A 9117-nucleotide genomic window follows, 5' to 3' on the forward strand; every position below is an offset into this window, starting at 1 on the left:
CGGCTCCGTCGATTTGGAGCAGGGGCTCCAGCCCGGGTCAGAGTTTGGAGGTCCATGGCTGTCCACCCACGTCCTGTGTCCTCCCAGTGCCGGGCCAACGAAATGACCTTTAAGAAGTAGATGCCTAGATACAAAGGTGATGAAACAGTCCATTTGTCATAAAGTAAGATGCATCTGTGGCTTTTCAACCAGATTAGAGCAAAATTGTATCTGTTTTCCTCAGAAGAGAATTCCACAAAGTTAAGTCAGCAAACAAAGAAAACATGGTATTTTGAAGTATGATTAAACTCCTGATACAGCAGCAGAGGCTAAGAATATTAATGACCAGATCTAGTGCTCACATGGTCTTCTGAAAAAGCCATGGGTAGCTGTTGTAGCTGTCCAGATAAAGACACAGTCCCAGATAACCATCGGAATAAGTTTAAGGTCATTAATATGGATGATGATGGGGATGACTTAGGTTCTGGCATAATGGAACTTACAGACACAGAACTGATTCTATATACCCGAAAGCATGATTCAGTAAAATGGCACTACCTCTGCCTGTGACACTATGGTTATGACTTGAATCTCTTTTCTTTTGAAAGTGGCCAAAGGTGTCAAACTGGACAAGGAATCTTTGCCTTTAAGTGTGCTCGTGCAGAAGAATTATTTAACATGTTGCAAGAGATTATGCATAACAATAGTATAAATGTGGTGGAAAAGTCAGTTGTAGAAAGGAATAATCATCAGACAGAATTGGAAGTCCCCAGGACACCTCGAACACCTATGACCCCAGGGTTTGCTGCTCAGAATTTACCTAATGGATATCCCTGATATCCCTCATTTGGAGATGCTTCATCTCATCCTTCAAGCAGACATCCTTCTGTGGGAAGTGCTCACTTACCTTCAGTTGGTGAAGAATCTACACATTCTTTGCTTGTGGCTGAGGAACAAATGCATACCTATGTCAACACTACAGGTGTACAGGAAGAGTGGAAAAACCACACAGTGTGCATGTCCCTTTGGAGGTAAGAGTTTCTAACACTGAATGCAACACACCAAAAGAAGAACCAAGTAGTATTGAAGACAAGGACCCTCAGATTCTTCTGGAACCTGAAGGAGTCAAATTTGTTTTAGGACCAACCCCTGTTCAGAAGCAATTAATGGAAAAAGAGAAACTGGAGCAACTTGGAAGAGATCAAGTTAGTGCAAGTGGTGCAAATAACACAGAATGGGACACTGGCTGTGACAGTGATGAACGAAGAGATGCACCCTCTGTTAACAAACTGGTATATGAAAATATAAATGGGCTATCTATCCCTAGTGCCTCAGGGATCAGGAGAGGTCATCTGACATCTACCAGTACCTCAGATACCCAGAATATCAACAACTCAGCTCAGAAAAGAACTTCATTATTAAACTATGAAAATTTACCATTTTTGCCTCTAGTTTGGGAAGCCCACAAGCTAAGTAGGGATGAAGATGACAATTTAGGACCAAAGACTTTATCTCTCAATGACTACCATAATAATCTGGATCCAATGCATAACTATGTAAATACAGAGAACGTAACAGTCCTGGTAAGTGCTCACAAAATAGAATATTCTATCGCGTCCCCTCTGGCCGCAGAGAGAGACACGACAAATGTCTGAAGCTTTGGAAGTTTATTGTGCACAGTCCCTCTCCTACGCTTCTCTTACTCCTAGCTTCTGCGCACTCCCAGCTTCCCTTCTCCCAGCTTCTTCCAGCTCCCGCGTACTCCCAGCTTCCAGCTTGGCTTCAGCCTCCGCCTTCCGCCGCTTCTTCCGCTTCTCCCTCTTCTTCAGCCCCCGCCGCTTCTGCCTCTTCCTCAGCTTCTGCCTTCCTACTCTCCCACCCACCAGGCTTATATACACTTCAACCAATCAGGGGAGAGTACACGAGATAAACGCGGGACAGCTGCAAGCATAGGATGGGTACACGAGGGGGGCATGCTCTAATCACATCGTTAACTAGCCAATCATTGGAATTCGCTGGTTGTTTACTGTATAGCTGGCCGCTTTTGGCTCAGCGTCAGGCGCCATCTTGACCATGCCTAAGGCTGGGGGTCTCAGAAACCCCGACATATCCCCCTTCTTTACTATTAAACTAAGGCTCGGGACCGTGCCTGTCTTAGGCTGAGTGGTCAGCATATGTCCTTACCCGTCATCAGAGCCTGCAGAGCATGCTGCAGCTCCTGTCTTAGGTTGGTACACAGCCACCTCCTTCATTACCCATCTTTGACTACCGGTCCAGCATCAAGAGCCATACTAATGGGGGGCTGTCGGCCTTTAGGGCGGTCATGGCCTGATGAAAGATAATTTGATCTCTCTATTGGCTAGCTCGTAGATGCATGCCAAAACGAATGAAGAGAAGGAGGCCAAGGCAGAGGAGTACCACTATAGCTCCTAAGCCTGCCCGCTGTTTGACAAATCTATAAACAGAGGAAAAACCATATAGCCATATTAAGTACAGAAGCAATATACATCCCAATGGAGTTACAATATGGGCAACACAAAACAGCTCTCAGGGAATAAACGCATCCCAGTCCCAAAAGTTCTTGCAAGGTATCCACTTGTTCTTATAATGAGTCCACTCTCTGATAGAGTCTCTATGGTCTGTAAGGCTGCAGCTGTATCTTCGACCAAGTGATCGTTGTTATGGTTGTGTCAATGCTGCTACTGCAAGGACTGTGGTGGCAATGATCACGGCTGTTGCAATGTCAAAACCTCTTCTGTTTCTTGATAATAGCACTGGCAATTCTATATCTGCAACAGAAACTAGGACTGGTAGGAAGATAGAAATGTGCAAATTGCACAGGTGGCAAAAGAACCATTCCAGTATTGTGAGAGATAGTACACAGTTAGTGAACAGTTAAGAGGTGTTATTAGAAATGTTAGTTGGTAGAAACATAAAAGGGAGGAAATACACAAGCTGACATGCGAGGAAAAGCAACATCATAGCTAGGGTCAGCAGAACGAGTTGCTCTACTCTGGGTCTGATTTGTAGTATGATTCCAACGGCAAAGTGCAGAAATTCCTCCTGTTAAAGCAAAGAAAGGCTAGAAATATCCTTGTCTCCAAAAGCAGCACAACCTGAAAAATCATCAGTAGAATTGACAGGCTTGTAGAGGAATTGGTGAAAAGCAAGAAAAGGAAGGATAAAAAATGTGTTAGTTAGAAATGAAAAATATGGCCAGGCTAACAATGGCCCATAGGTTCCGGGTTTGCCTTTCCGTCTGAGTTTTTGTTATTGGAGGAAGGCTCAGACTCGCCATTGTGAGGAGGAGCAGCATCACTTGCATGCTGTAAAACTCTGATTAGCCTTTCTGGAATCCAGACTGGAGTCTGTTGATCCTGTGGGAAAATACAAACAGACCCTCGGACCCAACGAAGGACTGGATCCGGTCCTTTCCAACAACCTGTCAGGATATCTTTCCATTTTGCCCATACTTGAGGAGTATTATGGGGATTATAATGTCGATCAGCTGCAGAATGGCCATCCCTATCCAGAGTTAAGAAATTTAGAATGAAAAGAACTAAATTAAGTTTATCTTTAGGAGACTTGTAGGAGGCTCCTATTCCCCCTTTTTGTTTATTTAGACAATTTTTTAAAGTAAGATGTGCTCTTTTCACAATGCCCTGTCCCTGAGGATTATAGGGGATGCCAGTGACTGATTGGATGTTAAATGTTTGTAAAAACAACCGAAAGCTTTTGGAAGTATAAGCAGGACCATTATCTGTTTTAATAACTTTAGGTATGCCCCAACCAGCAAATGCTTGTAGGCAGTGTTGAATGACATCTTTACCTTTTCTCCAGAATGAGCGGAAGCCATAATGACCCCTGAAGCAGTGTCTACTGACACATGTACATACTTAACAGTACCAAATTCAGAAATATGGGTTACATCCATCTGCCAAATATGACCAGGCAGCAGTCCCCTGGGGTTAACTCCAAAGGATTGTACTGGGATTAAAGGAGCACAATGTTGACAATTTTTTACTATTTGTCGAGCCATACATTTAGATATAGGAAATTTTCTGCTCAAAGTAGTGGAATTTACATGAAATTTTTCATGAAAGAGTTTTGCTTGTTCCTCTATGGAAAAAACAAAAATTGATTTGGTGGCCATATCTACCAAGTCATTAGCATTGGCCAAAGGTCCTGGTAAATTAGAATGAGCTCTAATATGTCCTACATAGAATAGATGTTTACGCTGTAGGATAAGGTTTTGTAGCGTAGTAAAATAAGAAGCTACCGTGGACATGGAAGAAATATGAGGTACCGTTTCAAGAACCTGTAAAGCGTTAACGATATATAAGCTATCAGATAGAAGATTGAATGGCTGATTATCTGCTAATTTAAAGGCTAATATTACAGCTGCAAGTTCAGTAACCTGTGCGGAGTTGGGTGGAACTATTATGGTGTGAAGTTGTTTACTAATAAGTACTGCACCTACTCCATTTTTGGAGCCATCAGTAAAAATGGTTACACAGTCTTTAAGAGGCTGGACACTAGTCACTTTTGGAAAAACTATTGGAGTATTTTTACAGAATTGAATCCAGGGATGTTGGGGATAATGGTTATCGAACTGAGCTGAAGTGGAACAATATAATACTGACCAATCATCATCATTATTAATTAGCCATTTAATTTGCTGAGTGGAATAAGGAGTTATAATAATAGACGGATGGATTCCAAAAACAGTAATGCAAGATTCTATTCCCTTGAATATTACCTGAGCAATAGCTTGGGGATATGATTGCAATGTTTTAGCCGGAGAGCTAGGGAGATTTATACTTTGCAGAGGTCCTCCTTGCCAAACTATGCCAAAAGGGGTATACTTCTCTGAGATTATGATTAAACTTAATGGTTGAGTAGGATCACAACGATCAACGTAACACTGCTGAAGTCTATTCTCTACTAGCTGTAAGGATATCCGTGCTTCGGGAGTAAGTTTCCTAGGGGAATTCAAGTCAGGATTACCTTTTAATATATCAAATAAAGGTTTTAATTCCCCTGTGGATAATTTTAAATAGGATCTGATCCAGTTAATGTCACCTAAGAGTTTCTGAAAATCGTTCAAGGTATTCAATTGATCTGTCCTGATGGTCAACCTTGTTGGTCTGACTGTAGTAGCAGTGAGCCTTGTACCCAGATATTCTTGGATCTCCTCTAATTGTAATTTTTCAGGAGCTATCGTTAGTCCTCTCTTTTCTAATGCTTGAGTTATAAATTGTAATGCTTCTAACAAAACTTCTTTTTCTGGATGGCAAATAAGTATGTCATCCATATAATGATAAATCAACAATCTCTTAAACTTTTGTCTAGTAGTTGTTAACGCTTTATCTACGTATATTTGACATATAGTAGGACTGTTAGCCATACCTTGAGGCAACACGGTCCATTCGAATCTCTGGTCAGGCTGAGTGTGATTAAGAGAGGGCAAAGTAAAAGCAAATCTCCAACAATCATTTTTGTGTAAGGGTATAGAGAAAAAGCAATCTTTTAATCCAGAATAATAGTAGGCCAATTTTTTGGTAGTGCAGTGACAAGAGGGAGTCCACATTGGATGGGTCCCATAGGGTACATTTGTTCGTTTATGGCTCTTAAATCATGTAATAACCTCCATTTTCCTGATTTTTTCTTTGTTAAGAATATTGGAGTATTCCAAGGAGAGGTAGAATGTTGTAAATGACCTGCTTGTACCTGCTCTTGTACTAACTTATGAGCTGCCTCTAGCTTCTCTTTTGTTAGGGGCCACTGTGGAATCCAGCGAGGCTTATCATCTTTCCATATTATAGGGATTGATGGTTTATCAGTGGCCCCTAGGAAAAACCCAATCCATGAGAATCATTTTTTGGTGGAAGTAAAGGCAGTGGTTGGGTAGATCCTTGACTATGTTTTCCTAATCCTTTTTTATCATCATAGTTCATACTTTGTAACATATTTCTTACAGGAGTCCCTTGGTAAATCTGGTCAGTGGTGAGTTTCATATCCATTTGCTGCAGGACGTCTCGTCCCCATAGGCTAATAGGAACATTACAGACATATGGCTGAAATATCCCTGTGTGTCCCTCTGTATCTTTCCACGATAATGAGGAAGCACTTTGATTGGGGCTCTCTGCTACTCCTAAGCCTCTCAAGCTCTGAGCTGCTGTGATCAATGGCCAGTGCTTTGGCCAGACCATTGCGCTAATAATACTTTTGTCTGCTCCCGTATCTAATAAACCTGTAAATTCCATATTTCCCACTTTTAATTTTAGGAGGGGCCTCTGTTCCATATCCATAGTAAGGTTTATTAAAGTGGTTCCTGTTGATCCAAAACCTCCTTGTCTTTTATTTGTATTTTACTGGGCCACAAAGGAATGTCGACTGGGCAATATAAGCATTTGTGCAATGCGATCCCCTGGAGAGATGACCGTAATTCCTTTTGGTGAAGAGACCAAGGCTTTTATTTGTCCAGTGAAATCAGGATCAATAACCCCTGAGTGTACTATAAGTCCTTTTAGTGTTGAGGAACCTCTACCTAGTAATAGTCCTACACTGTTCTGTGGGATTTTTTCATGCCAATCAGTATCAATCATCTGCACCCCCATATCTGGGGTTAGTATGAGTCTGGAGGTGGCACAGATGTCCAATCCGGCACTTCCTGAGGTGGCTCTGCGCTCCCCTTCTCTGTGGGAGGATACCACCGTCGGGGAACTTGTTGAATTACCCCGTATATTTGTTGCGGGCCCCGGGGAGGGCCCTGTCTCCCATTTTTTTGAAGTTCAGGATTCAACCCTAGGAAATTATCCTCCCTATATCTAATAGGCTGACAGGCACTATTCCGATGACTTCCTCTTCTGCATCTTGGACATAGCCCTGGGGCATAAGGTGTAACAGATTTTACTATAGTTATTTCTTATCTTTTGTTAGGGCATTATCTCCTTGCTGCTGATTTTGTGCATCTATTGAAGCGTATTGGCCTTCTCCTATTAACATTTCTATCCGGAAACCTTGCCACTATGTTTCTGCAAGCAGTTTCAACAGCTATTTCTTGCCACTGAGCTTCTCCAATTAGACATTGTCCTCCAGATAACACTGCTCTGCATACCTGTTTCCAAATAGTCTTAACTGCCTCTTTAAAGTTTTTCTAATGGTTGATGGTATCTCCATTTGCTCCTCAAATACGGGCAGGTTCTACAAATTTTGAAGCTCTTTTTATTAGGCTTAGGTTTCTCCTACCTTTTCCCCTTGTTCTTAAGTTTTCACTACCACTCGGTTATTCCTTTTGGGGGTTTTTTGTGTTAGACTTAGTTCCCTTTTTTCCCTTGTTCTTAGATTTTTTGAGCAATTATTTTCTAGGTCATCACCACTCAATTTTTCCTCACTTTATTCTCTTTAAGCGTTCTTTTCTGTTACTATTAAATCCTGTTCATGAAGATCCCCCTTGTGGCACACTGGGCAGCTTTTCTTACTTAGCTGTTTTTTTTCCTTTAATGGCGGCCCATTGTTTTTTAATAGTTCCCCTAGGGGTTGCTGCATTCAGACCCCATTGTTACTAATTTGAATAGCTTTAGTTATGGCAATTACAATAACAAACAGTGGCCTAGCTGCCAGGAGCAACGAGATTACTGAAAGGAAAACTATCAAGTGCGCATTAAAATTTTTATAGCGGCTTTTCACGTACTACCCAATTGGACCGCTTCAAACGTGTTTCTACTTTCACTTTAATTAGACCGCGTTCCACGCGTCAGGACCGCTGATGGCGTGTCCCGATACCCCCCGACCCGCGTTCTACGCGTCAGGATCCTGATACCCTTCAACCTGCGTTCTACGCATCAGGACCGCTGATGGCGCGTCCCAATACCTGCGTTCTACGCGTCAGGATCCCGATACCTTTCAACCGGACCGCACTCCGTGTGTCCCCAGGACCGCCGATGGCACATCCTGACACCCTTTAACTTTTTTATAACCGGTTTAACTTGTATACAAAAAAATTTTTTTCAAATATCTTACCTTGTTTTCTTTTATAATGCCTTCATCTTCCCTGGGTTTCGGCACCAGTTATCGCGTCCCCTCTGGCCGCAGAGAGAGACACGACAAATGTCTGAAGCTTTGGAAGTTTATTGTGCACAGTCCCTCTCCTACGCTTCTCTTACTCCTAGCTTCTGCGCACTCCCAGCTTCCCTTCTCCCAGCTTCTTCCAGCTCCCGCGTACTCCCAGCTTCCAGCTTGGCTTCAGCCTCCGCCTTCCGCCGCTTCTTCCGCTTCTCCCTCTTCTTCAGCCCCCGCCGCTTCTGCCTCTTCCTCAGCTTCTGCCTTCCTACTCTCCCACCCACCAGGCTTATATACACTTCAACCAATCAGGGGAGAGTACACGAGATAAACGCGGACAGCTGCAAGCATAGGATGGGTACACGAGGGGGGCATGCTCTAATCACATCGTTAACTAGCCAATCATTGGAATTCGCTGGTTGTTTACTGTATAGCTGGCCGCTTTTGGCTCAGCGTCAGGCGCCATCTTGACCATGCCTAAGGCTGGGGGTCTCAGAAACCCCGACAATATTCAAGGTGTCGGGACTGTACACCAACAGTCTTTAACTTTGATATCAGACACCCAAGTTTAGAACACAGGCAGCTCAATTACATACAGGTTGACTTGGAAGTTGGCAGTGACTCTGACAACCCTCAGACTCCAAAAACGCCTACCACTCCCCTTCCACAAACCCCTACCATGCGCACAGAGTTGTATATTGTGATAGACATTGAGAGAACTGCTACTATGTCAAATTTGCAGAAAGCACTGCCACGAGATGATGGTACATCTATGAAAACTAGACATAATAGTACTGATCTGCCCATGTGAGCCTGGAAAGCATTATGTTGTTTGCACCTTTGTGAAGTTTTTAAAAATGAAGATGCAAGTTCTTCATATTCATTTCTACACTAACTCCTTTTATAGACTGATAAAAAATTTTTCCAAATATTTCATGCACATCTAACTAAAGGGAATTAATGTGAGGTACTCCTTAAAGAACACTAATTTCATTATATACTACCAATTATTATATAGCAGCATTCCCATTTTCACAGTGCCTATTTAAAATGAGAGTTGAAATGAATTACATG

The 9117-nt window shown here is 42.5% G+C and overlaps 1 pseudogene; it reads left to right on the forward strand.

Moving 5' to 3' along the window:
• Positions 1-360: 360 nt before the first annotated feature.
• LOC124975258 (fibroblast growth factor receptor substrate 2-like) lies at positions 361-8854 on the forward strand (annotated as a pseudogene).
• The last annotated feature ends 263 nt before the right edge of the window (positions 8855-9117 follow it).

The sequence above is a fragment of the Sciurus carolinensis genome, unplaced genomic scaffold (genome assembly GCF_902686445.1).
Source record: "Sciurus carolinensis unplaced genomic scaffold, mSciCar1.2, whole genome shotgun sequence".
Taxonomy (NCBI): domain Eukaryota; kingdom Metazoa; phylum Chordata; class Mammalia; order Rodentia; family Sciuridae; genus Sciurus; species Sciurus carolinensis.